The sequence below is a fragment of the Mesoplodon densirostris genome, chromosome 15 (assembly GCF_025265405.1).
Source record: "Mesoplodon densirostris isolate mMesDen1 chromosome 15, mMesDen1 primary haplotype, whole genome shotgun sequence".
Taxonomy (NCBI): domain Eukaryota; kingdom Metazoa; phylum Chordata; class Mammalia; order Artiodactyla; family Ziphiidae; genus Mesoplodon; species Mesoplodon densirostris.
The window spans coordinates 4,949,045-4,965,009 of NC_082675.1; the positions used below are offsets into that span (position 1 = coordinate 4,949,045).

Here is a 15,965-nt window from a genome sequence, read left to right on the forward strand (position 1 = left end):
ATAGAGAGAATGGTATCTCAGAGGTAAGTGGTGAAGATTCTCCGAAGACAGGGTGGGATTGATATCAAACAGAGAGGAAGTCGAGTCAGTTGTGGACTGAAAGCTAACCATAGGAATTGGCCATGAACCCTGGAGACCTTGACAAAGGGACTTCAGCGGAGAAGAGGCAAACCTCTGATGACGTGGGTTCATGACAGAATGGAAGTGGGGGAGTGTGATACGGAAAGCTTTTGCAAGGACGTTTTCCAGCATGGGGAACAGAGAAATGAGACAAGGGATGATAATTCCTGCCCTAAGTGTTAAATAAGATGAACCACAAAAATCACTTAACAGACAGCAAGTGTTTTCTGAGTGCTGATCTTCGGTCCAGCTCTTCCATGCTAAGTCGACACAAGAGTTTCCAGCATGCACTGTACAACCCAATGGCCCCGTACTAATGCCAAACTCACCAAATACCCACTCTGAGTTTGGAGACTGAGATGAGAGAAGAAATGAGTTGCCTGTCACCTGGAGCTTCAGGCAAAAAACAATCAAATAAAATCACCATTTCCTGAGTGATCACTAAATGTAAGTCACTGATATAATACTGTCTTCCAACACCCCTGACCAAATACCTGTTGTGTAACAAGAAGGTAAAGTACAGAAGAGAACAATTCATGTCGAGAGATTTTTCAGTCTAGTTACAAAAATTGGAAACAGGAAAAAATCAACATATACAGACATGTAAATTAATAGATTGCACACTGGCAACAAAATAGAGGGAAGTCTTTCTCAGAAGTAAGAAGGAGACATCAAGGAACATTTTCGGGACCCAAAGGTGAAGATAAGTGAAGAATTCTCTTACATATGTATGACCTTTCTCTTCACCCCACGGCAGGAGAACAGATGGGAAGGAGGAAGGAGGGGTACACGTTTAAAGACAAAACCTGACACATACAGCATATTGCAATTTATAAAACATCATCCCACTTGACAGTCTATTTCTCTCTCTCTCTCTCTCTCTCTCTTTTGGCCATACCACATGGCTTGTGAGATTTTAGTTCCCTGACCAGGGATTGAACCCGAGCCCTCAGCAGTGAGAGCACAGAGTCCTAACCACTGGACCGCCAGGGAATTTCCCCTCCACCTGACATTCTCGATTGCTTCATGTGGTAGATTTCAGTGACATACCCAACACGGCACCCTCACCCTCTGCCTTGTGAATTTGTGGTTCCCCCCACCAGAGGTAAAATATGTTTTATCTCAACAATATTAGGTTTGGGCAAATAACTCCTTTTGCCCAGCAGAATTTTAACAAAAAATTCTCCATAAAATACTGAAAACACAGAACAGGGAACTCTGCTCAATATTATGTAACAACTTAAATGGGAAAAGAATTTGAAAAAGAATAGATACATGTATATGTATAACTGAATCACTTTGCCGTACACCTGAACCTAACACAACATTGTTAATCAACTTTACTCCAATATAAAATAAAAAGTTAAAAAATAACATAATTAAAGGATTGGGTTTGCCCTCTTGGTGCCTGCAACCTTGATGAGGTGAACCCCAGCTGATCTGAAGACCTGTGAGCAATAAAAAAAAGCTCATGGTGGCATGTGACTAAGATACTGGGGCTGTTTGTTATGCAGGTGTAACTAACTGATACAGTCTACGACAATGTGTCTCAAATAGTGTTTGAAGAACAACCCACATTAGAAAATACATCTTACATTAGGACCAATACACAAAAAGTATACATAAAGGCAAAAGCCAAAGTTTCATGAAAAAATACTTAACCTCATTACTTGCAAGTCACTCTGAATTTTCTATTCTGTTTTATCCCATCCCATTCTATTCCACTCCACTCCACTCTGTGCCATTCCATTCCAGTCCATTCTATTCCTTCACTTTTTACAAAATGCTGGTGAGATCCCATGAAAACTGGCCCTTAATCTGAAAAAAATCCTGCACTGGAGTATTGTGGGCAAGTTATCCTTTACCCATTTTACAGATGAGGAGACTAACGCTCAGTTAGGTCACCTAGCCAGTAACAGAGGGCAAGTGTCCCAAGCGGTGTATTCTGACCCAACACTGTTCTTTTCTATTGGTCAAATAGCTGCTGCAGTAACCGCTGATCCCCTCTCTATATTCAGTTCATTCTTAGTTTTCAGTTAAAGTATTCTTAAAATGAGGGGCCTGGCTTATCCTCTGCTTGATAAAAATCAGAGACAAAATCAAGTCAGCCAAGTTTCAGTTCAGAGAGGTAGATGGCTGAAAAGAGCACTTCTCTTGCCCTTTGCCAAACTGCAAATTAAAACCTTTTCTTAAACCCATCAGAGTACTGCTGATGCAGGGCTACAAACTAACCTGGAATCTGGAGACAGACACATGCCCACAGGGAGGAAGAGAAATTGAGCATTTGCTTCCCCAGGGTGACCCTGCTGGATGTCATATAAGCTAGAAAAAAAAGGAATCCAAGGGAAAAACTGTACTGACTTGCTAAAGGTGCTGGTGTGAGTGTGAAGCTTTAGAGCCTGTAAACACGGAGCTTGTACCCCCCGGGCTTGCTCTACGAATCCCATCGGGCCCTCGAGGGAAGAGCTAGCAGAATCCCCAGGACAGCGGCTCAGGAGGGGGACAGCAGCCACTGCGGAAACTCTACACATTCCATATCCTCTGTCTCCCCTATGGGGCAAAAGTCTCAGTCTTTAGGCAGCAGTATAATAAAAACTGCCATTTAGGGCACTAGGGGGAATTCTGTTGTATCTAAAGTAACCAGTTTGAGTTACATTTAAGCTGCTTTATTAAAAAGAGGCCTGCCTGCCTCTAGCAAACAGCGACTAAGTTCCCTCATTAAAGTTTATACAATAAGAAGCTCTAGGACATAACAGCGCTCCTGTCCCCAGTGGGTCCCCAGACTATGCTTTCGCTGGTCAGAGGCATAACTGTCTACCCCTCCCTGCGATAAGTAAACATACCACCTCCATCATCTTTTTTCCCCCTAGAACATTACTGAAGGGTGCTGAATAATACCGTGTGATTCTGAGCAGGTAATTTAACCTGAGTTTCTGCTCCTTCATCTGTAATGTCAATTGGCCTTCAGCTGGCACAAATAGAGCATTTGCCTATAACATACCTCTTTCTTTTCTCAATGTCCCATGCAAATGGCAGTTGGGTTCTAAAGTTAACTGAAGCAAAATTGCACCCAACCAGTATTATACAAGAAAATCCCTATTTTCATTCACCAGGCACAGCATTTATGATCTTAATACAAAGAATATGTAGTAACATGTATGCATAAGATATATATATATATAACATATATACATAAAACTATAGGTAGCATGCAATTGTACAGATGAGTGGTATATGCAGATTATTCAATTATTTCCCTCTGCTCAGAACACTCGAGCAACTTATAGTGTGTTGGCTCTCCCTGTGTGCTTTGTCACCTGCACCTTCTGTAAAAGTATCTTCCAGTTCTTCTAACATGTCATTAGTCAAGTGTTTCTTGGAGGCCTCAGTTCAGTCTTTAATGTCTTCCTGAAGGCAAGAGGTCATTGACACCATCACCACTCACTTGCTTGGCCACCAGAAGAAGGCATCACACATCTCTGGAAGATGGGGAGACTCTTCCCATTGTGCTCAAGTGCCCCCCACCAGGTGGGCCAATATACACCAATGAATACTTTACCAGGCAGAGGAACAGACATAACCAGATTAAAAGATGCACAGTTTCTACCTATATATGTGTATATGTATGCATGTAAATGTAAGGACACCATGTTATTTTGGGCCAAATGCATATAGCTGAATTCTCAAGAGTTAAACTATTCATGTGATGCAGCTCCAAGTCCTTTGGGCCCCTCGCACAATCATGGACACAAGTCCAAACATCAGAACTGAAATCAAGTAGCAGTGATTGGGTCTACTGACAATGGTGCATGTTGCTTACACAGTCTATAGACTATCATAAAAAATGAATATGCGAAGTCAAATAATTCTCATGAAGATTTCTAGGAGATAAGTCCATGGATCTTGGCTCGAGGAACCTTCTATCCACCTTTGTACCTTCATAGACCATGACTTTTAATATAGTAATGCTTACTTCTCTGCCCCTCCTAGATGATAAGGCAAGCCTTTAAGGACAAGCATGTTGCCTTATTTAATTTTCTGCAGTTCAGGCTCATGGCACAAGGCCTGGTACCTTGTAGACATACGGGAACTACGCAGAATCAGTGAGAGAGGAATTGCTCTGCTCAGGATCGTACAACCAGGAATGGGAAGGTCCTGTGAGCCCCTCCCGCCTCACCCATCCATCACGCCCATCACCACACTGAAAGCTCCACTCTAAGGAGATTCCTTAATTCACTGTCAAGTTCTGATCATGAGGCTTTGCTCTCAGGCTCCTTTATTCTTATCAATTCTTTCTTCATGCAGGTCAGTCTCACTTCCCTAGTTGGACCATGTCTGGTATGCTATTTCTTCCTCTCCGAAGCAGTGTGCCCAGCACCCAGCCCGGAACTGACTGATCGTCCAGGCTTCCCAGCAAAGGCAGATCTCGGGGCCAGCGTGGGCAGAATGGAGACCACTGCTCATCCAAAACACATGCCTTCCTTAGAGAATCTTAAAGTCTTGGTGCTAAAAAGACCTCAGAGAATGCAACTCTTGCGCAGCCCAGGGGGGACGAGGATCCATCTCAAAGGCACAGAGAGGTCACAGCGAGTCTGAGGTTACAACTCAGTGATGCTACATGCTGGGTTCCCGGCAGGGCTCTGAGGACATAAAGCAAACCCAAGTGTCTCTGCCCTCGAGGAGATCCGAGTAGAAGAGACAGACTCCTGTGCAAAATACTGTCAAAAACAATGACTGGTAAACAGTAAGGTTTGTACGGTGTTTACAAGACGGTCGGGCCTCACTGGCTGCCTCCGGCCCACCCAACTTCGACTCAGCTTCGTCCGAGATGCTCAGGACAGCCCTCCACAACAGACCCACGGACACCTGCTCCCATCCAGCCTCATCTCCCCACTCATCAGCCGAGCATCACCAGTCAATTCCTGCATTCTGCTTGTTGGGTCACCTCCATGATACATCCCCAACCAAATCACATTCAACAAGGTGTGATTCTACCTTGACAGACAAGTGCTTCCAAAATCGTGTCCCTTATCAAAACCACGCCAGCAAATGAGGCCCAAGATTATGGTTTGTTGTAAAGTTTAGCATATGCTTATCTGGGAAATGTTTTCATTTTAGCTTTTTACCCCTCAACATTGGGAAATTTTCAAAGCACCACGAACGCTTTTGAATTTAGGAAAAGATCCAAGCACTTCCTAGTCATCAAACGGTGGCCCAGGAGGGATTAAGAGCTGTTTATCTGGTGAGAGCCCAGCATATCGCGCTGCCCAGCCTCCTGCACCAGCTCTGACCGCAGACACTGAACCTGGTGGAGAGAAGCGCTGGGACCGAGGTTCCATCGGCACAGGTGCTGGAGTCACAAGCTTAGGTGTTCGGGGTTTGAGCATCAATTAGTCACATTGAAAAAAGGAATTGTGTGGGGCTTCCCTGGTGGCGCAGTGTTTGAGAGTCCGCTTGCTGATGCAGGGGACGCGAGTTCCTACCGCAAAAAAAAAAAAAAAAAAAAAGGCATTGCGGCAGGATGAGCATATTCTCAGGGGAAAGAGGGATCTGCAGGGTTTGTGTTTTCCAAACTTATCTTGAAAGTACTTCTGAAAATTTCCCTAAGAAAAGAAACTTTTCTATCAAAGAATGCTGTGAACTGAGACCTCAAGGTATAAAAACCAGCAGCTGAGAGTTTTTTATCTCTGAGGCTCCAGGGGAAGGGAAAAGGAAAAATGCCAACGATGACCTCATCAATTTCTCCAAAATCAGAATGCAAAAAAGAGGGGTGTTGAAAGGCCCAAGCTAAGATCTGGCAGAGACTAGACTGGCTTAGCCCTGCCAAGAGAAGCCTGGGCGTCCAGACTCACACTTTCGGAGATTTCCAGAGAGACCAGCAAATCATAGCCCAGACAGGCCGAGCCAGTCACAGAGGAAGAGGTGAAGCATAGCAATGCCTCAGCAGCACAGAAGTCCCTGGAATTCACCCCTTTGATCAACTTGGAGTCCTCGCCAGTGTGACATGGGCTAATTAAAATCCTGGATATAAAAATTCCAGTCTGAACAGCTTTAGAAGTAGCCCCCATGGTGAAATTACAGCTGTTCTTACACTAAGTGACTCTGCCTTGTTAAAACCTCTACCTATGTTAGCAATGAATTAAAATAATTGCATCTAATACATTGGTCTAATACATCTCACTTAATACAACTAACTTATCTAATATATTTGTAATAGATTTCAGTTTACCCGTATAATTCACCCAGATTTTTTTCAGCACAATTGGCCTGGGATGGTGGAACTTCCGGGGATTGACTCAACATATGGGGAGGGGGAAGGGTAAGCTGTGACAAAGTGAGAGAGTGGCATGGACATATATACACTACCAAACGTAAAATAGATAGCTAGTGGGAAGCAGCTGCATAGCACAGGGAGATCAGCTCGGTGCTCTGTGACCACCTAGAGGGGTGGGATAGGGAGGGTGGGAGGGAGGGAGACGCAAGAGGGAAGAGATATGGGAACATATGTGTATGTATAACTGATTCACTTTGTTATAAAGCAGAAACTAACACACCATTGTAAAGCAATTATACTACAATAAAGATGTTTTTAAAAATAATAATAAAATTAAAATTAAAACAAACAAAAAAAACAATCAAATCCCTCCCGGCCCAGGGAGGTGACATAAACAAGGAAGGTGGGTCTGCTGTGAAGGTCAGGGAACTTGGGGATGGTGAAAAACTTGAGGGAGCAGCCCAAACCCTGCCCAAAGGGGACAGCGGCTACTACCTTGAGCCCACCGCTGCCACTGCCCTAACCCCATAGCTGCCACATGGGCTGTGTTCAGAGACCTTTGGACTTTGTGAGAGAAAAGGGAATTCCAGAGCTCTGGTGAAATCTGCTAATGTTTGAATGTTGGCATCTAAGTATATACATTTTTAAAGTACTTTGCTCTGTCTGGGGGCACGTCTTGGGGTCTGGATTTGCCTCAAGGCCTATCATTTTATGACCTTTGGCCTAAGGATATCCTGATACGGATGATAGGATGCAGAGCAATGGCACAGAAATGTTGTTTTGGCTTTTTTCTCCCTCCAATATATCAAACTTTGAGGTCCATATCACAGCCTCATTAGCATCATGCTCTTCAATGTTTAATAAAACTTTTGCTAGTTCCCCACAGACTTTACCAGCAATAGGAAATAGGTTCATCTCACTTGCCAATGCAAATCACTTCTTAGCTGCTGCTCAAGGGACCTCTGCTGGAGGAGGAATCTGGGCTGTCGAAGGAAGGAGTGCTGGGATTGATTAGTGATGTCTGGATTGGCACATGCCAGGAAGTGGGGTCCTATCACAAGTTTTGTTTTTTCTATATTATTTATATCCTATTTATGAAACCAAAATGCTTTGGCCCAATATCCTTGACCAAAGTCCCTTCTGTCCCAACCCAGGCCACGGTGCAAGCACTGGTATCAGAACTGGAAAATCCTTCAAGATCCTCAGTATCAGTCTTTCACTGAAAGAGGCTGTCAAGAAAAGCACATGGAAATCCACCGTCCCCATGAGTGGGCTTCAGACACACAGACAGTCTCAGCATATGGTCACCGACTGCTCTCCCTACAAACTCTGCTCATAGGAAAAGAAGTCAGAGTGTAACCCAAATATTTATTAAGTGTCAGACACAAAGGATGTCAGGAAGTTGTGGATAAATTCATCTCTCTGAAAGTATTCCCTGGGGAGTGACACAATTGAAACCCTTGATGATGGAAACTGCTCTGTTGTCCAGAGCATTAAAAGATGACTATATTAGGGCAATCGCTTCGGGCTGAGGTCTTTCATTTTAAAAAAGAGCCTGTTAAACTGAGCTTCAGAAGTGGTCAAAATGATCTGAAACATTTGGAGAGGGGCCCTTTAAGAAGGGTAAGGCAACGCTGCAGAGGGGAATAGGAGTCGAAAGCAGTGCTTTGAATTCTGAGACTGTCTCTTTGCATTTAAACCTGAAATGTCTCCAGGCCATAATCCAAGAGTAGTTTAGAAGGAATACACTGAGTATATACATTGAATAGAAATGATCATTGCCTGCTGGAAGCCCGTCCCTCTTGAAAATGAATTAGAAGAGATATGAGCCCATTTGTTTAATAGGTGGCTACATAATCCAGTCCATCCAGTCCCAGAAAAATCTTATCCCATTGTTTTAGACTGAGACAGAATCTGTATTTCCACCTGCTGCTAAAGGGCAGCATTACTTTCTCAAAGTCCATCTCAGCGTAGCGATATATGTCAATAAAGCATGAATGAATTGCTCATGCAAGACTCCTGCATATTTGGGGGAAAATGTGTGAGATTCTCTGAAGACTTCTCTCATCAATGCTCACTGAGTCTCTGCTATACGAGCGACTCTTGGTTGAAGAAGTCAGTTCTAGCTCTTTGTGGGATTTCTTCTTATGTTCACCACTTCCTAACATCACTGAATGTCCCTCTAGACATTTGAAATGTTTCAGAGAAAAGAGGGCTACATTTTTATCTTTGGAAGGTAATCTTAATCTTAGGATATGTATAAAGTAAGTCAGTGTATGGATAATCCCAAAGTAGGGGGGAAAGAAGCCTGTCCCTGAAATAAGCACCCTAAGTTCACAGGGCTAAGTTCCCTGTGAAATTGGGGTGCTCTCTCTAAAGCAGGGGCCGAGAGCCAAGCTTCCTGGGGTCAAACCCCAGCCCTGGCACTTAGCAACTGGGTGACCTGTATTTTAGCCACAATAATTAAATGCCCTGTGCATCAGTTTTCTTAGACAGTTAACTTCTAAAGTTTATTTAAATGGGGGGGAGGGGCAATATAGGGGTGGGGGAGTGTGAGGTACAAACTACTGAGTATAAGTTCAAGGCTGTATGTACAACATGGAGAATACAACCAATATTTTGTGATAACTGTAAATGGAAAGTAACCTTTAAAAATTGTATAAATTAAAAAAAAATTTAATAAATAAAGTATATTGAAATGATTTGAGTTTCTTTAGGAAACTCAATGAATTTGAATACGAAGCTGATACATTCTGCCCACCATCAAAGCTCACGGAAGGAGTTTAAATTGTGAACCAAGCCCCAAAACATCAAGGATAAATGTGCCAGGAGACAGAGGCACAGTGGCCGTAGTTGACCCTGACTGATATTCAAAGCACAGTCACAGACCTGATACCGAGCAAGACCCTGTGGGCTCCTGGGCACAAAAGCCTTCCTGTGTCCCCCATTTCTTCATTACAGGAAATAGGCTTCATTCAGCCTCCGTGACCTTCCCTGAGTTTCAACGGATAGGTTCAGGCAGTTGTTAGTTAGGGAAGAGATGGGATGCAGAGACAAGGGAGGAGCAGTCAGGACACAGCAGTGCAGACTTGGGGCAGGGTCCTGGTTCCCCCTCAAGGAATACACAGAACAATATCTTTGAGCCGTTTTGCAGATACTGAAGCTCCCACCAAGTGGGAGAAGTGAACTGTTGGCTGCCCACAAGTACGTAGACCCCAGACCGGTTGGAACCAGAAGGTTGATGATGCCAACTCCCAATTACCTCATCACCAACCAATCAGAAGAAGGTCCACAAGCTGACCACGCCCTGTTTGAACCATTGCTATAAAACTCCTCACTACCCCCCTCCAGGCCGGGACGCACAGTTTTGAGGGCATTAGCCCGCTGTGGCCCCCTTTGCCTGGCAAAGCAATGAAGCTATTCTTTTCTGGTTCGCCCAAAACTCTGTCTCCGAGATTTAATTCGGTGTCGGCCCAAGACCTCAATAACACCACCTCCCCAATGCGGCTCTGTTTACTGAGGGCACAAAGCCCGGCGCCTGCAGATCAACACTGGCTAGTCCCAAGGTCTCTCCACATGATGCCCAAACAATTCCAGAATGTTAGTTCTTCATTAGAGATGCTAAAGACAGAAAGGAACAAAAGATCTCATTAATATTGAAATCTGAACGATGCTGACAGGAACAAAAGGTTGGGGATGGAGCAATATCTATCCTCTGGCCAACAGGAAATATATGACACATCTCCCATTAGAATGGAACAATGAGAGTCCAAATTACCAGCATCAAGAAGGACAAAATTAGGCAGTAACATCCAAACTGCCTGACAACTTATTCTTAGCTGCCTGGCTCCCGGCGATGGGCGAAGGGGAGGGAATTCATGCCGAGAAACAGAAGAGTAGTGTTTTCTGCAGGAATGTGTGCCAAGCCTTTGCCAAAAGAGAAAGAAATGGGCTTAAACCACTTCTGGATTTTTCTCCATCTCCTTCTAAGAACATTAGGATCCGCCTGAGGGTTTCTCTGGAAGCCCGTTGGAGCTCACAGCAGACAAGGACCCTTTGGAGAGAAGTCAGTGCAGAGAGACTGTTCTGAACCTATTTCATCAACACTGCGGGATCCCCACGAGGTCCTCAATCCCACCCCCCAGGTGCCTGGGCCTCACCTTCCATTAGGTTTATCTCCTACAGTGCAGGACACGTGGAAGGTGAGAACCACAGCCCCCGGGCAAAACGCGTCTGCACATCTCTTTCAACTGGATGACTTGCCAACAACCAAAAGTCTTACATAAAATGTGGACTTTCAGAAACACCTGTCTTTTATTCTGTCTTTACAGGAGAGAGGAAATAGGAAGGGACTGTTTGTCCACTTTTCAGTACCATGAATTTGCACATGCAGTGGACTAATGCGTACTCACCACCCACTGAGCCCAGACACTTAAACCTCTCCCGCCTCAGTTTCCTGGGCTGTAAAATGGGCATAAGAGTGGTACCTACTCTGTCGGGGTGCTGGGCGGGTTGGAGGCTGCAATGTGTAAAGAACCAGTGGACCAGAGTCTGGCACGGTGTCACCGTGGGCTGTGGCTGTTCTCGCTGCTCCTTCTAACAGACCCTTCGGGGCAGGAAGAGAAGTGAGACACGGACCTGGCCTCAAGGGGCAAACCTGCCACCTGTACAGGGGCACACGACATGCTGAGTCCCTAATACGTGCATCTACACAGGGCACAGAAGCACAGAGGTGAGGACCCCGGTGTGGGAGGCGGGATGCAGAACGGCAGGAAGGAGGTGGCTGCACACAGCAGGGGCACCTGAGCCAGAGTCCAGAGGACACAGCTGGGGCGTGTCCAGATGCAGGGAGTCGGGGAGGGATGCTGGGCCCAGGAAGTAGCACGAGCCCAGAAAAAAGATGTGAAAACCACACAGAAGAAGGCAGAAATCAGAGAAGGAGAGAAATCGAGTCCAGATGTGCCTCTGGATCCAACTCCGCCTAGCTGCATGAGTGGATATATTTCCCCTTTCCAGGCTTAAGACAGTTGGATTTGCGTTTCTATCACTTGCAACCAAAACAAAAGAAAGCTCACCAATACAGGATTTCACCGCAGGCCTGCCAGATCCCACTGCCCCCTACACCCATCCAGTTCCCTCCACCTGAATCGCGATGTCTCCGGCTCAGTGACATCGGCTCTCAGATGCCTCTCTAAGGACCATGTTCAGGACACGCCCACCTTCCACCTTATCCTCTCTGTGAATCCAACCACTTAAGGAAAATCGGGTCACACAGCCTTTTGCAGGGGCTACGTGATGACCCAGGAAATGCAGCTGCTCTCTCGAAGCTTCCTGCATCCTCCAGCGATGACACTGGGCTCTGTTTAGTGACCCCACACAAGCAGCAGAAACCTTTGTGGTTTTTTTCGCCGGCACATCTGCTGCCTACACTTGCCCTTCACAGACGAAGTATGGAAATAAAGACATTCCCTGGGGCAGAGAAGGCTTTTAAATGTTAATACCCTTTTAGGAGGCCTTTAGCATCTCATTATTTCAAGTCCAGCTGATACCAGAAGGCTGGAAACATAATTATTGCAGCCAAAAGTTGGAGGGTACCCTCTTCAAGATCAGCATGAGTTTACATTGATTTCTCTCCGAGTGTGAATGAGTTCATCCCCTGCTGGTGACGTATGCCGGGGCTTCTGCGGTTCTGGAGACCGCAACTCACTGACCAACAGGACAATTACCAACACATTAAAAACAGGAGGCCATCACTTGGTCGGCAGGATAGACACGCAAAGATTAAATCACAATTACAACATGGAAATTGCATTTTTCTTCCTCCCTCTGAAGACCTTGAAAGACACTTAGCAAAGCACCGCAAATGTGCTGTTGCTGGCAGCATAAAGACCCTCAAAGTTGTCTAGATCTTAATCCCCAAATCCTCTAATATGTCACTTTACACGGTAGGTGGAACTGTGACCCCAGAATGATATATCCAAGCTCTAGCCCCTGGAAGCTGTGAATGTGACCTAATTTGGAAACAGGGTCTTTACAGACATAATTAACTTAAGGATAGTGAGATGAGATCACTGTGAATCAGGGTGGCCCCTAAATCCAATGACGAACGCCCTTATAGGAGAATAAGGCCACACGGAGACAGAAGAGAAGGCCATGTGAAGACAGAGGCAGAGATGGGAAGGATGCGGCCATAAGCCGGGGACACCTGGGGCCCCCAGAAGCTGTAAGAGTCAGGGAAGGATCCTCCCCTAGAGCTTCTGAAGGGGGTATGGCCCTGCCAACACCTTGATTTCAGACTTCTGGACTCCAGAACTGGGAGAGAACAGATTTATGTTGTTTTAAGCCACTGAGTTTGTGGGAACTGACATGGCAGCTCTAGGAAACTAATACATGTGGCAAAGGGACTCTGCACATGTAATTGAGATAAAGATCTCGAGGTGAAGGGTTTATCCTGGGATAGCCAGGTGGGCCTAATGTAATCACAAAGGTCCTTATTAGAGAGAGGCAGGAGGCTCAGAGCCAGAGAAACAGAGGTGACGATGGAACCAGAGGTCAGAGAGAGAGAGATTTGAAGATACTACGATGTTGACTTTTAAGATGGAGGAGAGGGCCACAGCCCAGAAAGGCAGCCAGCCTCTAGAAGCTGGAAAAGGCAAACAGATTCTCTGCTAGAGCTTCCAGAAGCAACGCAGCCCTGCCAACCAACCCATTTTAGGGTCCTGACCTCCAGTACCATCAGATAATAAATGTGCATTGTTTTAAGCTACTAAATTCACATTCATTTGTTACAGCAGCAAGAAGAAACTGACACACATGCCTTCCAGGTCATGAGGATGGAAACAAAATTCCTTTGCAAATTCAGAAAACTTTATTTATCAACTGACTCCCTGATGGGAAAGCCATAGGAATGATACTTTACTACTAAGTCATAAAGGTGTTCCCCCATGGAGTCAGGATTTGAACTGACATCACCTGTTTGGAAGCCTACCCCCGCCCCCCAAACTCACTCCCTCTGCATTATTTTTCTTTATGTTGAGCTCGGGTGGTTCCCTTTTGACTTCCACTCTTGAAATCTAAGAAGCACAAATCTACCCCATGTTCCAAACAATGGTCCTTGAAAGACTTCAAAAGAGCTGTCATGTTTCCCTCTTCACCTCTCCCTGGGCCTTTTCTTCGCATCACCAGGCTCAACACTCACACTTCCTTCAATCATTTCTCCTGTGATTTGATTTCAAGGGCCTCAGCCCCTCAGACACTCTTTGATCCAATACGATCCGATGTCCAACCTTCCTCTAATGCCTAGAAAGATATAGAATTCTCCATCAGAGGGACGAGTGACATGTATCATCTTTGACTTATAGAGACCAGGGGACAAGAAATAGCTCCCTTTCCTCTGAAACCTACTATCAAAAAACCAGCAGCACAAGTGTGACGAGAAATCACAAATGTCCCTCCACCTCCATGTGGGAGGCAAGAGGAAAGGGTGGAGACTGCGGTGATCTGGATGCATCAGCCTTACGCACAGGGGCGTCCTCTGGTCACTTCCGGGTTGAGGGTTACAGGAAGCAGTGTGGGCCCAGGGCTACTCGACCTTGTGAATTTCAGAAGCTGGAAATCCAGATTTCTATGTGATTTGCCAATTTTTACAGGATGGCAGCAAATTAAATACACACACACACACTCCTCTGAACCAGATGCAGCCTGCAGTCTGCCTACCTGTGACCTCTGTTCTGGGTTCATGCACCCATTAATGCCAACAAAAATCATATCAGCCTGTGGCAGCCGCTTCAGACAGGTGGTTCCACAGGGAATTAGAGCCATGATCTTGTAACAACTTTCAATGGAGTATAAGCTGTAAAAATATGGAATCGCCATGTTGTACACCTGAAACTAATACAATATTGTAAATCCACTATACTTCAATTAAAAAACACAGCTGGTTCATCAGATCTCACTGTGAACAAAACTGCCAAGGTTTCTTGCACACACACACATGCAATTAATATGCATCTTCTATGTATGTTTTTTTTTAACATAGAAGTAGTTGTCCACTTAAAATGTGACACAGAGCGCTTCCAATCTTGCCAAGGTTCCAGCCCTTCAAAATCCTTTATGTCCTCAGATTTATTCCCTCTGATGTCATACGGTCCCAAGTCAAAGAAGCCAATTTGTGTATCACTACAATTTACACTGTCTTAAATTTATACTTTGTCCCTTACCTAAGTCACAATCCCAACGCTCAGAATTTCCATCACATGATGATCTTTGGTAAAACCCGCAAGACTCTCCCTGGGGAATCACACAGCGTTTCCTGCACCGTGAGGAAGTGACCGGGTGACAAATCCACAGACCAAGGGGGTCTCTCCCTGGGGTGCTAATGAGCATCCATGTGTTTAGGTGCCCCTGGGGTGACGCCCAGGCCAGCGGACAGCTCTGAGGACGACGCTGTACATCTTAACGTTATGACAAAATTTATGACAAATATTGACACGAAAGCCATGACAAATGCATCACAGCCATTTAGTGAATCCCCCTCAATTGACCCAGGCGCCGGGGTCTGCAACAGAGCCTGGGGTCCCCTAGAAACGTCTTACAGCAGCTCTGCACTTGGGGGTCTGCAGGCTCTCGTTTGCTAAGATCAGGCCACCGTTCGCTAGAAGAGAGCCCCAGCTTCATGAGGCCACGAACGCGACCGCTGAGCCAGAAACTACTGTCCTCCAAAGCAGTTTCTCTTTCGGGCTCACGGGAGGATACTTTTAGTATATTTCTGCGAAGGGAAGACAACCAAGTACACGGCAGCAATGGGACCCATGAACTTGGGCTTTTGCCTCTGTGGGTAGAGCTCTCCAGGCAGGACAGTGGAGGTCCCGCCCTGGGCGGCTCCACGCCAGGCTCTCGGGTTGGAACAAGGCTGAGGGGTCTAGAGAGCTGAGCCATCTGTTTGAGCCCAGGATGGCATAATCACACAGATGCCACCTCCGTGGGCCACACCAATGTCTCCCTCCTGGAATGACAGGGGGATGGTAAATAACATGCATTTTCAAAGGCAACCAAGGGCAATGAATCAATATTTTTCATTCTGTGCAGATGAGTTTGTATGACTTGGCTCAGATCTTTCTAGACTCAGAATATCAAAGGCTTTAGATTTGTTTAATCAAACCTGCCCACAGAATCCGAGGCCTGCCAGGAGCCCCAGGGCAAGGCTGTGTGTACTCTGAAGCCAGTCCACCTTCTGTCTCGAGGGGAGAATTAGCATTCCACCCAGAAAGCAGGCTATGCCAAATTGGGGTTTCCTAAGGATTAATTTTTTTTTAAATTAGGCCTCACAGACACATCAATTCTTCCTTATCAAAACCATCTCCGGCTTAAGGCACAGCCTCCTGCAGGTCACTGTAAGAAGGAAGGAATCCCTTCCAGATCTTTTCCACCACAGGGAAAACCCTTCAGGATTTTCTGTCCACCACAAAGTTCTTCAGACGGATACCAAGTTTCATTTCACCTCTGAACAGGAGCCAGCAGAGCAGAAAGAAGGCAGAACTCAGCATTACAGTGTTTTTCTAAAATGAATGAA

The 15,965-nt window shown here is 45.6% G+C and overlaps 1 protein-coding gene across 1 annotated transcript in view; it reads right to left on the minus strand.

The window, feature by feature from the left end:
* Positions 1-15,965, minus strand: part of LOC132502799 (transmembrane protein 132B) — a 374,167-nt gene that overhangs the window by 17,972 nt on the left and 340,230 nt on the right. The gene's annotated exons all lie outside the window — the stretch shown is intronic.